Source organism: Pogona vitticeps, chromosome 4 (assembly GCF_051106095.1).
Source record: "Pogona vitticeps strain Pit_001003342236 chromosome 4, PviZW2.1, whole genome shotgun sequence".
Lineage (NCBI taxonomy): Eukaryota > Metazoa > Chordata > Lepidosauria > Squamata > Agamidae > Pogona > Pogona vitticeps.
In genome coordinates, this window is record NC_135786.1 from 191,214,502 (window position 1) to 191,233,125 (window position 18,624).

Here is an 18,624-nt window from a genome sequence, read left to right on the forward strand (position 1 = left end):
TTTGTGGGGTCAGCCAAAAGGACAGACCAATTTCTGTTATATACTGTAGGATAACTTGGCCCATTTTGGGCAGTAAATAACTGTGAAACAGTAATATTAGAACAGTGACTACATTTAAAAACTAGTGGTAGTAGTGGTTGCAGCGCTCTGGGTTAAACTGTAGAAACCTCTGTGCTGCAAGGTCACAAGACCAGCAGTTGTAAGATCGAATCCACACGACAGAGTGAGCTCCCATCATTTGTCCCAGCTCCTGCCAGCTTAGCACTTCTAAAGCATGTAAATGTGAATAGATAAATAGGTACCACCATGGTGGGAAGGTAACAGTGTTTGTGTCTAGTTGCACTGGCCACGTGACCACGGAAACTGTATACGGACAAACACTGGCTCTATGGCTTGGAGATGGGGATGAGCACTGTGCCCTAGAGTCGGACATGATTGGACTAAATGTCAAGGGGAACCTTTACCTTTACCTAGTAGTAGTAGTAGCAGGAGCAGCAGCAGAGGCTGAATAGGAGCTTCTTATTTTTCTGGAAAGCGGCTGAATCTTCATAACACGGGGAGTACCCATCACAAGCTCTGTTGATCATTTGACAATTGAAAGTAATTTATGATTATCAGAATCCTTTCAGATTCATCAACAGAAACCCCTTGGTATAAATCTAAGTTGCAAATTGATGCTAGTTCAAAAGCTGGTGTTTGCCTTTGGTGTCACACATCAGTCATGTGACTTGGCACACAATAACAAATGCAGCCACCTTGGTTATTGCAGTTTGCTGCTGAAATTTATGCGAGTGGACTTGTAGAACAATGTAGTTCTTCAGATGGATTCTGGTCAATAGTGGAGCGATCGGTTGGCTGCAAAGGCACACATCTGATTGCTTCAGAAAGGGTTGCTTTAAGAGGACCGATCTCTCTTCAAACAACCCTTCCATCTGCAGGAAAACACTCCATCCTGGCCCCCAAAAGTAGAAGCCCTACAAGGAGAAAAGATTGTGTTTGGACTGAGTTCATTTCTCTCCGTGTCGTGTCATCACTAGGAAATAGATCTCACCTGATGTCTCAACAAACAGTCCAATTGCAGTTATTTCCCCTTATAATCACACCCTACATTTATGCTTCCAAGGTTTGAATACCAACAGATTGTTGTTGTTGTTATTGTTATTGTGTGGAGCTGATGAAACATATTATTCACCACTTGTTGGATATGTCAGCTGGTGCTAGGCCAAACTGTGTTTTTGAGCACAAGAATGAAAGGAAGAATGGATGCTCATAAAAAGAGGATATTGGTCTTCTGCCATTCTACCAATTGATCATAGTGTGATCTGCAGTGAGATTCCTTTTTGTCCTTTGCAGATGGGAAAGTGTAATATAATTTGTTTATTTACAAAAGTTAAAAGTCAGTTCACAAGGTAAACCATTCCAAGTGTTTGATAAAACTTAAAAAATCAGAAGAAATATCAAAACAAAAAAAATACATATATCTTGTTAAAAAACATGATGAAACTATTAAAATCAAATGGTGCCATTTAAACGCGAAGCCTAATTAGAAGATGTAAATCAACTCTAACCCAGGTAAATCAGTGAGTCTTCGGACCTATTTCAAGATCTAAAAGGATATGGTTTGATATAATAACCTTCTTTTTTAGTTAAAAGGAACTCTAGTACAGTTTGTTTTATCTGCAAAACCAACCAGCTATGGAAATTGAATATATAAGATGAATAATCTATGAATGTTTCCTGAAAGTGAGACTTTTTATTTTTAAGCTTTGGAGAGTTTTTTTTTTATGTAGAATTAACATTAAAATGGATTTGAATCTTCTCTAGATATGGATCATATGCACTTGCAACTTCCAGTGTAAATGAGACACTTTAAATGCAACTTATTTGTTACATTTACAGCTTGCTAGTGGAGATATTCATATTCCCTGAATTTTTACAACTTGCTTTTTTCTTGCTGTGAGATCAAATTGTTTTAGTCTTCTTTGCTTTTTCTGGAATAAGAAAACACTGCAGTAGCTAGCTAAGAATATTTTTTCATAATACTATATGGGTTGTTATTGAATGCAATATTATATATTGTAGACTTTTACATTAGTTTTTAGGTGAACTGCAGTAATTTTGATTTTTCATACAGTGCTGACATTACAATATTCTATTGAGTTTAATATATCTATTAACATTTTTATTCAACCGTTCAGACTAAAATAATGCATTTGTGGAGCACAGTATTAGCCTTACAACAAAAAGTCACTGAAGTTCAACTTAGGAGTTTAGACTTTCTTACTTACAGGTTGATTGGAAACGGGGGTATTTACTTCTACACTTAGAGCTGGTTAGACTTCATCTGTATGTCTTAAAAACAGTAATTTTCTAAACTTGAAATACATAGCTCAGAGCTATAATCCCATGGACACTTAATATAGAACAAGTAATCTCTGTGGGACTTTTTCTGAATAAATATGCATGGGATTACATTGTAAATTCTAAGTCTAATTTATAACATTCAGAATAAAAGAAGACTGATGATACCTGAACATATACCCTAAAATTAAAATTGAGTGGTCTTTAAGGTGTCTATGTGCTGTCTAACAATTTGGTTCCTATCTGTGACAGAACACTGAAATATTCTACCTAGTGACAACAGGGAGAATGTGATTGGCTGGAAGACATTAGAAAGGAGAGCCAATCAAGAGATGCCAGGGGGTGCTAGAAGAAGGAGGAGTGAAGACGAGAGAGGGGGAGAAGGAGTTGGATAGTATCTGAGGACAGGAGTTTGGATTTTCTAGGTAGCTGTATAGTAACAGAGGTTTGTAACAGAGCTAGTTTAGGCATGGGAAAGGTGATTCTTACAACACATATAACTTTAAGCTTAAGAATGTGCCTTGTAGCTATTAGGCTTTTTAAATAAAGAACTTAATTTTATGTTTCAAGTTAAAAACCACTTGGCTCTTATGACCTGGGCCTAAGGCAAGCCCAGGGAAAGGAAAGAGCAGTTTAAAGGTGATTAGCCACACTACCCTTGAGCTATTCCCATAGATAAAGGTTGACACGTGCTAGTAGATCACAACTAGAGTAGGACCCCTGAATCAGTGGAACTTGTGGAGGAGTTGACTCACCAAATCCCCACTGATTCAATGGGTGTACTCTAATTGTGACTTGCTACTGGATTTCATCCATAAACATGTATACTACATGAAGGCTTCAAAAGCCCTGCTCATATCATTTCCAAAAAATATCTGTGACAATATCATTAGGTACTGTATAGGCAAGGTTGTTTAAAGTAATTCCTGGTCATTTTCCTACAACAGATGAGCATGGCTGCTCCTTTGAAGTATATCTTTAGATCATTATTTTTACCCTGTGCAACGATCCTGCACTGTGAAATAGATCAAAGAAACTGTGATCCTATATCCATTTGTGTGTGAATAAGCATTTCTGAAATCATTGAGCCTTATGTCTCAAAAATATGTATAGGTTTGTGTCAGAAAGTCCTCTTTTTTGCACCATTTCCTATACAACTTAATTTAAATAAAGAAATAAAAATAGCTGAAATTTCTTTCTATGTGTCTTTATATACATATGTCAAAACAAGGCCTATATGGAAAATCTATGAAGTCATTTATCCACAAGTGTGTTAGGTGTTTTACTTTCTATTAGTGAGTATTTTGCTTGCTTTCTAGATTATCTTGCTTCCTGAATATCCTTTCCTTTATGTAATGAAAGTGTCTGCGTTAATGGCCCCTTAAGTGTGAGATGAAGAAGGAACAGGCAGTGTCTTCACTGTAGCTCAGTATATTAAGATAGCTAGCAAGAGATGTGGATGAAATAATAAAAAGCCATGAATTGCCTGGGTAAAAGACACTTCACCTAAAAACTCTTGTTATCTACTAATCCTTTTTAATAAACTCTGCCTTTTGTGATCCTTTAACCATAAAGTGTTTAAATTACTGGCTTAAAAAGGAAGAAGAAAGGGCCCAGTACAGGCCCAGTAGAAAAGATCATCAAGTGTAAAGATGTGTAATTGGAGACCAAGATCATGATGCTTTGTTATTTCCTATCACCATGTATAGGTATGAACATTGGACAGTAAAGAAAGCTGACAGGAAAAAAAAAAGATTGTTTCATTGGCATTGTGGTGCTGGAGAAGAGTTTTGCAGATACATTGGACTGCCAGAAACATGAACAAGTGGACCATTGAGCAAATCAAGCCTGAGCTACTGTATCTCTGGAGGCAACAATATGAAGCTGAGGCTGTCCTACTTAGGGCACAGCAGAAGGCAGGATTTTCTGAGGCTTGAGTTTACAAGAGCTGAGCAGGGCAGTAGAGGAACGGATTTTTTGGAGATTACTATTTCACAGGGCCACCATAAGTCGGAGCTGACATAACTGCCACATTGGTTTCTCTACCTTCACAATTTGAATTGTCCAAACAAAAGAATTGTGGTGTTGTTTTTCAGGAAAGAATGAGTTTAAAAAAAAGAGAGCTGGCAGTGAAATTTGTAAATCCACATCGGAAATGAATAGCTGGTTTCTCATGGGCTGCTATACTGAGTCTACATTATAACAAATGGAGGGCATGGTCAGCTTAATTTAATTCTCTTCAGTTTGGTTTGGAAAATACTTGTTTTTCAAAATGTTAAGGTAACTATTCTAACCAAAATTGTGTTTCACCAGGGCATGGACATATCTGAGACATTATCTTTCAGAATTATGAAAGATATAGATGTATCTTCTTGCCTTACCAAAATATTAAACTTTGAGAGAAGGTCTATAAAGTAAAATAGGTACATTACAGGTTGTTCCAGTGTGTCAACACCTTCTGTTTTGCCAGTGTACATACCTACCTTTCAGAGTATATTTCTCAACTGCATTCTCCTTCATTTTATGCTGGGCAGTTTACAGCTGAAATGGTTGAAAGTGGTGGCTAAATTCCAATATTGCCTCTTTCCATTCTGTCAGCAGTAAGAGATAATCTAAAAGATGTACAGGAAGCAGCAGGAGCTTCACCAGAAGGCCAGCCTGAGGCTGAGAGGCCTGGGTAGGAGGTGTTATGGTGATGACAGGTGAAGAGGATATAGAAAGATCCATTGATTGTAGTTTTCATGACCAATTTCATTTCATTTTCCTATAGCATTCATTCTGTTTCATTGCAGAGCTGAATATTGGCTTGTGCAAGGAGATCCAATTTGTGCTGCCAGTCTGCCTCTGCCATGCAGGAGAGTAAAAGCAACTTGCTTTAGGGTGTTCTGTGAAAAGGGACTAGACAAAGCACAATTTGGAGCAGCAAGACTTTTATCAATATTGGCTCTAATGGGGAGCGAGAGCATTTACAATCTGCTCAAGGTAGCAAAATGTCTTGAGATAATTACTGCCATACTGAACTGAAAGGACTATCCTCAACCCAGCTCTTGCCTTCTGAAATTACGGGGGAGACTTGATAAAGTGTATGTTTGCAATTGGGTATATTTTACACAGCCTGCTTTGTTAAAGGTTTTATATTTTTACTACTACAGTCCTTGTTATGGAAAGCTGAGAATAGAGGAGGGGTGCTACCCATTTGCCACAAAGGAGCTGTAGGGCAAATTAAAATAATCCATGCATATCCTCTGCTTTTTTGCTAATACTGTATTAAAAAGGCAAGAAAAGGTGTTTAGAAGAGTGTCAGCCGGATAAATGAAATGGTATGCACTGCGTTTTCTCTGTGGGCAAAATTATGTGAACTGTAGTTTTTCTGATGGCAAGGAGATAGACTTGATGATCATGGAGGACTCTGGGGACTATAGCCCCGTAGAAACTCATTTGATTTTCAGATGGTCACTGCAATGTGTTATTCATTACATTTTCTTGCTATTCGTTCTGCTATGTTGTGTTCTGTGCTCATCTTGCCAATTAATTTTTTTTTCTTGTTCTATTTTTATCTTCAGGTAAAAAAGACTGATAGGTTTTTTTATACCTCTATTTTGGGCAAACATGCCAAGCACAAGTGGCATATTGTTGAAACACTCAGTTGGATCTGCCAACAGATGAGAATGTGAAAGGTGAATCAAATTTATATGTGCTTGTATGTGTAGAAAATACTATATTCAGATACATTAGTTTTGTGGAGATAATTCTGCTTTTCTTCAAGCATCTTTTGCATTTGCAAAAGTACTAAACACTTCACATTCTTTCCAGTCTCCATTGGCAATGGTGCTGTTTTTATGATATTTCTAAAAAACGTGTTCCTTTCATTTATTTCTCAGGCATATGCTCCACTTTTATATGAGCATTCTCAGAACAACTTGTGGTGAAATATATGGCTGCTGTTATGATAGCTTATAAAATTGCTGGTATAATTTTCAAATGATTGAGGGCAAGCCTTCTGGTTTTTTTCTGCAATTTTCACAACAGAGTTCACAACATTGATCAGATGATTTGGAGATCATTGAGAAATATTAATTAGCTGAACACAAAGGTGTACATGATACTGTACTGGTGAATCAAGGAAGATGGATTTGTCCATCTTTGCACGAAATGTTCCTTTAATATCTCCAATTTTCTTGAACAGATATCTGGGTTTCCCCTTCTATTATTTTCCTCTATTTCTTTGCACTGTTAATTTAAGAAGGCCCTCTTGTTTCTCCTTGCTATCCTTTGGAAGCCCGCATTCAATATTCTGTAACTTTCCCTCTCTCCCTTGCATTTTGTTTTCCTTCTTTTCTCTGCTATTTATAAGGCCTTGTCGGACAGCCACTTTGCTTTTTTGCATTTCCTTTTCTTTGGGATGGTTTTTGTTGCTGCCTCCTGTACAATGTTACGAGCCTCTATCCAGAGTTCTTCAGGCTGTCCACCAAATCGAGTTCCTTAAATCGGTTCTTCACTTCTACTGTGTATTCATAAGGGATTTGGTTTAGATTATACCTGAGTAGCCCAGTGGTTTTTCCTACTCTCTTCAGTTTAAGCTTGAATTTTGCTATGAGAAGCTGATGATCAGAGCCACAATCAGCTCCAGGTCTTGTTTTTGCTGACTGTATAGAGCTTCTCCATCTTTGGCTACAGAGAATATAATCAATCTGATTTTGATATTGCCCATCTGGTGATTTCCATGTATAGAGTTGCCTCTTGTGTTGCCTCAGATATATTAGAGTGAAGCAAAACCACAGTTTAGACCAGGAGATGGATTAGCAAGGTTACAATAGCACTATTGTCACAAATAATTAACATAATGGTTTCAGTGGATAGGCCTACACTTCCTATGAGGCACAGAATAGGAGGAGCCTCAATGAAGAGTCAACTCATGGAGAGTCTGTTTCCCTGTAGAGGCAAGCAGCAGTTGATCAGTCCCTAGAGTCTAGTCCATACACAAGACTGTAGGGAGATCTGTGAATTAGTATACCGTATTTTTCTGTCTATAAGACACTACTTTTTCCTAAAATCATTACCCTAAAAATTGAGGGGCATCTTTTACATGGAAATAAGGTGAGATAGCTAAGAAAAGAACAAAAGGGCACATACCTTGCCTCTGTAAACAGACTCCCTTCAGCCATGAGGCTGAGTTTCCTACAGTCAGGAGACTTAGCTTCTTCCAATCAGGAGCCTTACGGAACTGACATCAGCTGATCCTGAACAAACCAATTGGAATACACCTCCTTGGAGGTAGAGCCTGTAGGCTCAAGATTCAACAGAGACAAAATGTCTGACATTCTGAGCTCAGAGGCTGAATCCTCAAAGCTAAATTTTCTTAATTTGGGGGTTAGAAAATTGGAGGGGAGGGGCGTCTTATAAATGGGTGTGTGTTATAAACGGAAAAATTAGTATATTGTGAGCTAAGAAGTCCTGTCTATATTAGCTCTGAGTTCTCCCTAAGAAAAACAGTTCTCCCTCAGGATGTTCTCCATAGAGAGCACTTCCAGAGTCAAACTGGGAGTTTTAACTGAAAGAGACATTCAAATTCTGTAAATAAATAGACAAGCCATGTAAGAGAAATCTGACATATCACAGGATTCAGTGTTGCAGAAGAGTTTGTTTTCAGGCAAAAATGTGAAGATAATTTGGAAAAGTAAGTTGCAATGATATATAAATGAGAATTTTCTAAAATGTAGGCAACGTCCTAGATTTATAGGTAGTCTTAGATCAATGTGCTAATTCAAGACTAAAGTGAGAGTCTTGCATCTCTATTTGGGGAAAACAGAAATTGGCATGCATTATTAGACATGCACAAAGTTCTGCTCACAAACGTACATAGTCTTTCTTGGGATCCTAGCCAACTCAAACAACATATTTCTGTGGGATGGAACTGCCAACACATGCAATTTATATTTTATTCACTTAGTATAAAGAATTTAGTATCAAAAGCCCTATGTTTAGTACCAAAATGTAAATAATTTTTTAAAATCAACTAGCCCAATAGATTACAAGACAACATTTGCCACATTTTGTTATTATGTGCCATTGAGTCACTTTCAGCTTATAGCAACCCTGTCATATTGTGACCTGTAAAAGATCTGATCACTAACAATCCTGCACAGATCTTGCAAACTAAGATCATCCTTTATTGATTTCCTTTGTTGAAAAGTCCATCTCATTTTAGCTTTCCTTCTTAGAATTATTGGCTTTCCCAGTGAGTCTTATCTTCTCACGCTAAATCCAAAGTGTGATAGTGTATTTAGTTTTGGTTCTCTTGAGAGTACAGCCTTTATTTGATCTTCCTTTTCTCAACATGTCATCAAGTCCATTTTGGCTTATGCTGATCCTTTCCAGGGTTTCCAAATATACAGTACTTGGAAGTGGTTTACCATACCCCTTTCTAGGGGTGTCCCAGGATTGTATGGTTTGACACATGCCAGTTCTCCTCCTAGGATACACAGCGGGGAACTGAACTCTCAATTTTGGCTCTACAGTCAGCATACTCACTAAGCTATCCAGTCAACTTGTTTTGTCTAGCACCTACTTTGTCTTTCTGGAAATTGATGGTATCTCTTTCAATATAACATTTTGAATTATTCCCCCCTCCTCCGGTCAGCTTTTTTTCAATGCAGGTTTCACATCTGTTCATCCTAAACAGACATTACTGTATAGACATTACTTTGTATATAATTATGTCAACATTACTTTGGTCTTTTTGAGGTTTAGCAGTAAGCCTGCTTTTGCACTGTTTTCCTTTGCCTTCCTCAATAGTCATTTTACATCATTGCAGTTTTCTTTGGATAGTCTGTTATCATCTGTATATCGTAAATTATTGATGCTTCTTTCACCAATTTTCATTCCTCCATCATCTGAATCTGATCCAACTTTCAGTATGTTATGTTCTGCATATAGATTGAACAAAAAGGGAGGTACAATATACCCTTGTTTGACACTTTTGCTCATTGGAAATCATTCTCTTTTGCTATATTCTGTCCTAACAGTATCTCTTGTGCAGAGTGTGGGTTTTGTATCAGGACAATCTGATGTTGTGGCACCGCCATGTATTTTAGAACTATCGAGATTTTCATGATTCACACTGCCAAGGGCTTTACTGTAATATATAATGCACAAACTAGTGTAATTGACATTTTTGGGGGGGTGGAATTAATTCCCATTGTGTTCCATGAATTTAACTCTGTAATTAGTAGGTTTTGGGTTATATAGTAACAGTGCATTTTTCAAACGGAAGTTAGGGCCAGGTGCAAGCCTCTGATGCTGTCAGATATTACCTTCTGTTGGCAGAACTCTCTTCTTTGGCTAATCTCTAGATGTATGAGCAGAGCAATCTTCTAGAAGAATTGCTGTGCTGGTTAAGATCTTTTGGCAGAAGAACCAAATAAGACACCTTCTTATTTGAGCCTAAGGGCCACAATGCTGATGCAATGCTCAGCCAGGGCAATGGTGGTACTAAATAATTTTCATCATCCCTAGCTAGACAGGGAGGGGATTCAATTTATTACAGCTTCAAGCAGGCTTAGACATTCATGCAGTCTAGTTAGGATTGCACTCCTCTGCTGAAATCCTGTTGTGTGTATGGAAATAAATGGTGATCATATCCTCAACCCACAACAATACTTTTTTTGTTTTAATTTAATGTTTCTTATCTCCCTCCCTTCAAGTTCTGAAACTCCCTAGGTATCCCTTTGGACTGAGGGAAGTCTTTGGGAGCCTTGGGATGGGAAGAGAGAATCTTTTATTATCACAAAATCACTGCCAGATTGCTGCTTGTGCGACTGGGACAATTGGCAGCAATCTGGTGGCAATTTTGTGATATTAAAGGCTCCCCCCCATCTCAAGGATCCCACAGGCTTCCCCAAATCAAAAGTGATTTCTAGGGAGCCTTGGAACCTGGAAGGGAAGTTTTAAAGTAAAGGATGATGTTATGGGCTGATGACATCATTGCCATTTACAATGGTGGGTTTACGCAAACTGGAGTTCAGCCTATACCTGCAGTTTACATGCACGCTTCCCTAAAAGTAAGCCTCATTGAGAACATGGACTTATATCTGAGTAGACATGATTTGTAAATTTATACTCTAAGCACTGTGATACATCTCTTTGGCAAAAAGCCAAGGAGTGTTATTTGTGGTCTATAAGGGCTGTTCAATTTCTTTGAAGTGAAGTCTGATGTTAAGTTAAGTAGAACATATTAATTTCAAAAAGAGGTTCGATGTACTGCTAAGTACCCAGTAGGATAAAGAAGAATGTTCTAATTAAAGTGTTACAGAACTTTGATCTGTGTCTATTTCACTACTGTCTTTTTAAAAAATAAGTAACTCATGCAAACCACTTGTATTTGTATTGATAATTTTCCCACCTCACCCCCCTTTAAATATGTAAATGTAGCAACCCAGCTAATGGCATATTTAAAACTAGGATAAAATTCTGAGCATATTGTCTTAAGTAGTATTTGTTTTGCTTCATTCTGTATCTGGCAGGGTTCTAACAAGAATGCCTTCGCACAGTTAAAACTAGTGTGCCAGCTGCCCCCATTTCTGACCCGGTCATGGCGACATATGCCTTAGTTATATCCCGGCTGGATTACTGTAATGTTTTCTATGTGGGTCTGCCTATGGAAAGTATCCAGAAACTTCAGTGGATCCAAAACACAGTATTTGGATTGTTGACTTGGACCTGTTACAGGAGCTCCACTGGCTGCCAGTCATTTTTAGGATGAATTCATGGTACTGATTCTAACTTACAGAGTTAGATGGCTTGGTCCCCCAAGCTGTCTCAAGGACCACGTCTCCCTTTATGAGCCTATTTGTGTGTTAAAATCATCAGGGAGAGGCCTTTCTGTCGGTCCCTCACCTTTATAGGTGCATTTGGTGGGTACATGGGAGAGGACCTTCTCTGTTGCTGCTCCCAGACTTTGGAACTCCTTCCCACAGGAGGCTAGGCTGGTCCCATCTTTGCTGTCCTTCTGCAAGCAGTCAAAGACCTTTATCATCAGGCAGGTTTTTCCTAAGTGACTGGCTGCCTGAATTAGGTTTTCAAGAGAATTATTTTATCTTACTTCTTTGAATGCATTTGTTTTTTAAATGGTATTTGATTCATCTTTTTTAGTGTTCTGTATACTCACTGATGTTAGCTTTAATATTGTGTTTTAATGATGTAAGCCACCTTGGGTCCTCTTAAGGAGAAAGGCAGGGTACAAATATTTTAAATAAATAAATAATGAAATGTGATATAACTGAATTCTGGATGTACAGTTCCTGATATTCCTTCTGTTTGTTCTGATTAGGAGAATCAGCTCTTGCTGCAGAGCCCAGCAGAGGGTGCTCAAAGGTGCAGGATGTTGAAAGCTTTTACACCGATTGGAGCGTGAAGGAAAGCTTGAAATTCATAGGGCGTTTGTTTCTTGAAATATGAGGTGCACAGACCATGTAAAATGAGGATAGTCTGAAGTTAATATAGAACTGCAGAAATATATAACTATAGCAACCCTGCTAATGGCATATTTAAAACTACGATGGAACTGTGAGCATATTGTCTTAAGTAGTATTTGTTTTTATTTATTTTGTTTCGTTTCTTTCACATTCTGCATCTGGCAAGGTTCTAAGAAGTCTTCCTCATTTAAAAAATTAAGTCTATATTGCTGCATTTTGTCCGTGTTTCTGGAATGCTTGTTTGTTGCTTCATTGTACGCCTTCTGAAAACTAGCAACATATTTTATAGCTGAAAACATGGTTTGGGTGGAAATCCTAACAAGATATTAGTGTTGTAAAGAACATTGCTTTACTAAAGATGGCAAAGGGTGATAAACTGTCTTTTTCTGCAGTGATGCCACACACAGAAATATAGATATGTAAACAAGCTCTTTGCCTCTAATGAATGAATACAGAAGCACTTTCTGCATGTGCTAATTATAGCAATAAAAACATAAACTTGGATCCTAACATCTATTAGGCATCTGTAGAAGAAGCCTTTCCCTTGCTGCTCTCCTGCAGCTACCAGTGGAGCTAAAAAAGGCTGTATGGGTGTCTGCTGGATTATTGGGGCAAGTAACAAACCTGCATAGTGATAACATAATTTACATGCATAGAATAGGCCACAATAACCCATCTGGGTATGTGTACATGATTTGTCCCTTAGTGCTACATTCAGTGATGTTTAGAGGCCTCAGTGTACCAGGAAAAAACACTCAGAACTTAGATTTTGATACTTTGATGCAGAATAGAAGAAGCATAAATTACTTGAAAAAATTTTTTGGGGGTGAGGAACATTTGTGAAGAAGATGGGAAGGGGGAACAGATGAATAAACACTGTACTTAAGAAGATGAGCTGTTTCTGGTTTCATTGCCTTTGTTGAAGCAGTGATAACTGTACGTGCCTGGGGTTCTCATGATGGTGGGAATGTATTTGTGTAGTTACAGCTGATCCGTTGGATTACTATAAAGCACTCTATTTGGAGCTGCCTTTGGAAAGTATTGGGGAAATGGTTTTTAATAGACTTGAGCTGTATTGCTTTCATTTGTAACTCTTTTTGGACGTGGTTTTTTATTTTAAAAAAATTCATAGCTGTTAGAGCTCGGTGGTCTAGGTATCTGGCTGTCGAGCCAGAGATTGGGAGTTTGGTTCCCCACTGTGCCTTCTGGGCAGGGGTTGGCCTTGATGATCCATAAAGTCCTTTCCAGCTCTGCAGTTCTAAGGTGATGATGATAATGTTAATGATAATGATGATGGTGGTGATGGTGATGAATTTAATAGCATTTTAACAGTGATAGACTTTTGTATGTTTATATCTGTACGTGTGATCTGTATCTCATTTAATCTTGTAACATGCTACCTGTAGTCGGCCCTTGTAAGCCCCTTGGAATCCCAGTTCTCAGAAAAATCAGGGGCATGCTTCCGATAAGTAAATATATAAGATGTTTTTTCTTAATCTTGGAAACACTGGTGAACAGGAGGTCTGTATTTGACAGGGGAAGAAGAAATGGTTGCTATGCTTGATGAAGTTTCAGGATTCTAGATGCCTGGGTTATTCATTTTATGTTTTACACTGTTACCAGCCTTTTTTATATATATCAGAACAAAACATTTGTTTGAATTTTGGACAGTTCACATGTTCCTTTAGAACTGCATGTTTTGTGTATGAAAGAAGCCCAGTAGGGTCAAGAGAACGGCCTGCTGTTCCACAGCAGGTGCCAGGGTTACCAAAATAGAGAGATCTGAGCCCCTTTCAAGCTTTGTTTACCTGCTTGGATTCAGTGCATGAAGAACAGAGTGCCTAACCCTCCACTGTGGCTTTCCTCATCCCAGAAATGATGCATTTGAAGAAGAGAGGGCACCGTTCACAACTGAACAAAGACTAGGATGAGATGTTGGTGGGGATGTAGGATGCTTCAGAAAGAGGAAGGGATGAAAAATATTTCTTCTATTTACCTCTTTCCCTTCATGGATCTTAGGATATATACCCCTTAGTGTTTCCCTCAAATATGGGGCATAAAGAGTTTATTGCAATGATAAGATTGAGAAATATAAGCAGAAGTATCTGGATAACTTAAAATTTTTTTCAGATGTAGACTTAGAATCAATACATTAATCTTGGTGAATTAAAAAGTAGGAAATATAAGAAGCTCCTGTGTAACAAATATTTGTTTTTCTAGCCCACTATCATCAGCTCAGACCAGCAATGGCTCAGTCAAATCTCTGGCAGGGCACTTCCATACAATACCACCACTTAGCACTTTTAAACTGGAGATAGAGCTGCAACTAGCAAATTTGGTGCCTGGCACAAACTGCAGCTCCTGAGATATACGGATGAAAAGTATTAAAAATTATTTCTATTTCTTTTTGTAAAAATTATACTGAGTCTTTGTGTCTAACCTACTAGAAACTGTATGAATGTTTGTCATGCAGTTATACGGAGTACTTAATAGACCATATAAATGGTATTTTCTCCAACAACACATTCATTTCAACTGGATTTAGTGGTAAAAGTGGTTACATTCTTCAAAATGAATGAAATGGCATCTGGAACAAAGAAAGTAGCATAAAATATAGAATTCTGATTATTACATTAAAAATTGTGCTCCTTCTCTCCAGAACACAACTTAGAGCCGATTATCGGGCCTATTTCGTGGCAATATGGCTGGCGAAATAGCAATATTTCTCCGGCCATATTGCTTCCTCAGAATGTCGCCCAGCAAAGCTGTTTTGGGTGGTCTGGGATCTTCTTCAACCGGGAAATCTGGTGGAGATCCCGGACTGCTCATCAGCTCGCTGTGATGAGTTTGCCATCCATTTTGAGGGGAAAATCGCTCAGAATCGCAGTGGGTTGGACTCCACAGTTACTGCAGAATCAGAGGATGTGTCCAGTGTGCCATGCTTAGGTCAAGTATTAATGGATGAGTTTCAGTTGTTGAGACCTGAGGATGTGGACAGGGTGCTTGGATCTGTCTGTTCTACCACCACTCCGGTCGACCCTTGCCCATCCTGGCTAATTGGAAGATCAGCCAGGGGGGTTCGGCCCTGGGTCCAGGAGGCCGTGAACGCCTCTTTGAGAGAGGGAGTGGTCCCTACCACCTTGAAAGAGGTGGTAATTCGGCCACTCCAGATTCATCTGGCACCAACGCTGGTGACATTTCGGTGCCAGGTCAAAACCTTCCTGTTCCAGAAGGCTTTTTATTGAAATAATATTAGCTGTGGATCTGATGGCAATATATATATATATTTATATATATAAATTGTATGTTAATTGTTCTGTATTTTTATTGTATTTTAAATCTTGTAAGCCGCCCAGAGACCTTTGGGTAGTGTGGGCAGTATATAAATAAAATAAATAAATATAAATCAATCGATCAATCAATCAATCATAGTTATAAAAACCTTGAATATGTATTGAACTCATTGTAATAACTGAGCATTTTATACTTCCCTCGCTATGTATACAAAGTATGGGAAAGTGACATGGAAATATGTTCCAGAATGGAGGGAGAGAATGAAGTAGATGCAGAAAGGAAAAGATCTGGTGCAAAATATTACAAAGGATGTGTGTGTCTAGAATTCAGAGGTTTTGAAAAATGCACAGGCTAAGCATGAGAACGTATAGTAAGATAAATCCCCAGACCCTTCCATATAGTGATATGGCAAAAAACAATGCATGAAAGGTATAGTCGTGAATCAAAACCTTATTTTTATGATCAGGGACAGCTGGAGCTGCTGACTCAGGCTTGTTACCTTTGATTAAGAGACTCATCCTGGCAAAAATTGATGGGATGCTTCGGCTCCTGTAAGTGTGGTATTAATTGGGATCGTCTGTTAACTCTGCACCTCAGATAACCATGAAATTGTTTACAGAGTTATGAATCCCAAGACTCTGTTTAATATTTGAGCACTACTGTGCTTACTTCATCCCTGTACTAACCCTTAATGGTATATAAATAAATCAGAACTTGCAAGGAGTGATATTACTCATTAATTAGCATTAATATCTCCCAGACATGGTTAGTTACTAATGTGTTCATTTACATTTATTTGTTTGTTTGTTTGTTTGTTTGTTTGTTTGTTTAACTTATATGCCGCCCACTCTACCCAAAGGTCTCTGGGTGGCTTACAACAATTAAAATATAATTAAAATAGAATAAAAACTATAAAACGATTGGAATACTGTACAATTAAAATACTGTACAACCTAAAAATTGCCATCAGGACCCACAGTTGATATTATTTCAATTAAGAGCCTTCTGGAACAGGAAGGTTTTGACCTGGCGCCGAAATGTCATGAGCGTCAGCACCAGATGAATCTCAGTCGGGAGGGCATTCCATAGTCTGGGGGCAGCTGCCGAAAAGGCCCTTTGTCCACAAGCCATCCCTCTTACCTCCTTAAGGGATGGCTCTTTCAAAAGGGCCGCCTGGCTAGATCTTAACTGCCAGGTACCGTATTTGCCGGTGTATAAGATGACTTTTTTGGCCCAAAAAACATGCCTCCAAGTGGGGGGGGGTCGTCTTATATACGGGTGCACTTCAGTTGGTCTAGGAAGGAGCTGCCGCTGCAGTTGAGTGACGCGGAGCCGCGCTCGCCAGGGAGGAAGGCAGGCAGGCGGTCGGTCCAGATGGAGGGAGGGAAGCAGAGTCGGCCATGCCTGAGCAGCCAGGGCCCCCTGCTGGGCTGCCTGCCACCCCGCGCCACTGAGCCAGCCGCTTCCCCTCCTCCTCGCCCTCCTCCCCACCGGCCATGAACTTCCAGGGCGGGCCTGGGCAGAGCCCCGGGCAGCCGCCGCCGGTGCCACAGCAGAGCCGTCCACTCTATATTTTGAGTGGAAATGTTGGGGGGTTGTCTTATACGCCCAGTCTTGTACGCCAGAAAATACGGTAGGTTCATATGGAAGGAGACGGTCCTTCAGGTATCCAGAGCCCAAGCCATTTAGGGCTTTATATGTCAAAACAAGCACTTTGAATTGGGCCTGGGCAGCAACTGGTAACCAACGTGATTTAATCAGAATCGGCTTGATGTGTTCTCTAGCGGCCCCACCACTCACCAGCCATGCAGCTCGATTCTGGACCAGTTGCAGTTGCTGGACTGTCTTCAAAGGCAGCCCCACGTAGAGCGCATTGCAATAATCTATACAAGATGTTGCCAGTGCGTGTGTAACTGTCATGAGTCTCCGCTCGTCCAGGTAGGGCCGTAGCTGGTACAATTTCCGCATCTGAAGGAAGGCGCCCCGGCCACCAAGTCTACCTAGGCTTACAGAGTTAGACTGGGGTCCAGGAGCTGTGGACAATGTCCCCTATGGGGTGTGTAACCCCATTAAGGGCAGGGAAATAGCCCTCCAACCTGTCCGGCGAAGCGCCCACTAACAGCACTTCCGTCTTGTCTGAACAGAGTATCAATTTATTAACCCTCATCCAGTCCATTATCAGGTGCAGACATGAGTTCAGCACAGAAACCGCCTCGCCTGGATTGGTGGAAAACGAGAGGTAGAGCTGAGTATCGTCAGCATATTGCTGACTCCTCAGCCCAAACCTCCTGATGACCTCTCCCAGCGGTTTCATGTAGATGTTGAACAGCATGGGGGACAGTATCGAGCCCTGAGGAACCCCCTGACATAAATCCCATGGGGCAGAGCAACTGTCCCCCAGCACCACCCTCTGGACACGGTCAGCCAGGAAGGAGCAGAACTACCATAAAGCAGTGCCCCCAACTCCCAACCCAGTCAGCCTATCCAGAGGGACACCATGGCCGATGGTGTCGAAAGCTACTGAGAGGTTCAGGAGTATCAATAGGATCACACTCCTCCTGTCTCTCTCCCGGCAAAGGTCATTGTACAGGGTGACCAAGGCAGTCTCCTTGCCAAAATCCAGCCTGAAACCCAATTGAAATGGATCCAGAAAAGGATTTTTAAAAAGTAATTCTTTGTTTCATGTTTCTGAAAGGTAAGAAAAATAGTTACTTCAGTTCCTTTTTAAAGAAATTTGAATGCTACAGACAGCTGAACTGTGGCAAAAAACAAACACTCCTTGATTGTGCTTCATCAATACCTCAACACACACACCAGAAGACAAGGTAGCCATCTGAGAGAGAGAGAGAGAGAGAGACCCTGAGAATGCTGTAATAAGCTATTGGAGAAAAAGGCAGAGTGAAATGTTTTATACCAAAGATTTTTTAAAAATATTACAGGAATCACCTTGTAAAGATTCTTAATAACTGCTTCATTGTTATCTGCCATGCCTTAGTGAGGTATTTCTGGATATTTGGATTAAGAATATTGTGTTCATTTATTTGTTTATTTGAAATATTTATATCACACTGGTCAACTTGTGGTCCTTTGGATGTTGCTGGACTGCAGTTCCCATCAGCACCAGCCAGCATAGCAAGTGGTGAGTGGATGATGGGAGTTACAAGGGAGTAACATTTGAATGGCCACAGATTACCCATGCTAGATGCATATATGTATTGTGTTTTTCACCCAAAAGGGTCTATTAAGTGCCTAACAATCATAAAAAACCAAAACCCATAACTAGGGAAAGCAACAACAAGCTAATGAGAAAACTGCTTGTTGCATTTTAACTGAGTGGAAACATGCTGTCATTTTATGTGCCATCGAGTTGCCTCCAGCATATGGTGACCCTGTGAGTGAGTGATCTCTAAAATGTCCAGTCCTCAACAGCCCTTCTCAGCTCTTGCAGACTCAGGCTGTGGCTCCCTTTAGGAAGTCAATGAGACAGCAAAAACAA

At 39.7% G+C, this 18,624-nt stretch overlaps 1 protein-coding gene across 6 annotated transcripts in view; it reads left to right on the forward strand.

The window, feature by feature from the left end:
• The window catches only part of ASXL3 (ASXL transcriptional regulator 3), a 136,155-nt gene that overhangs the window by 52,119 nt on the left and 65,412 nt on the right, over positions 1-18,624 (forward strand). The window lies entirely within an intron of this gene.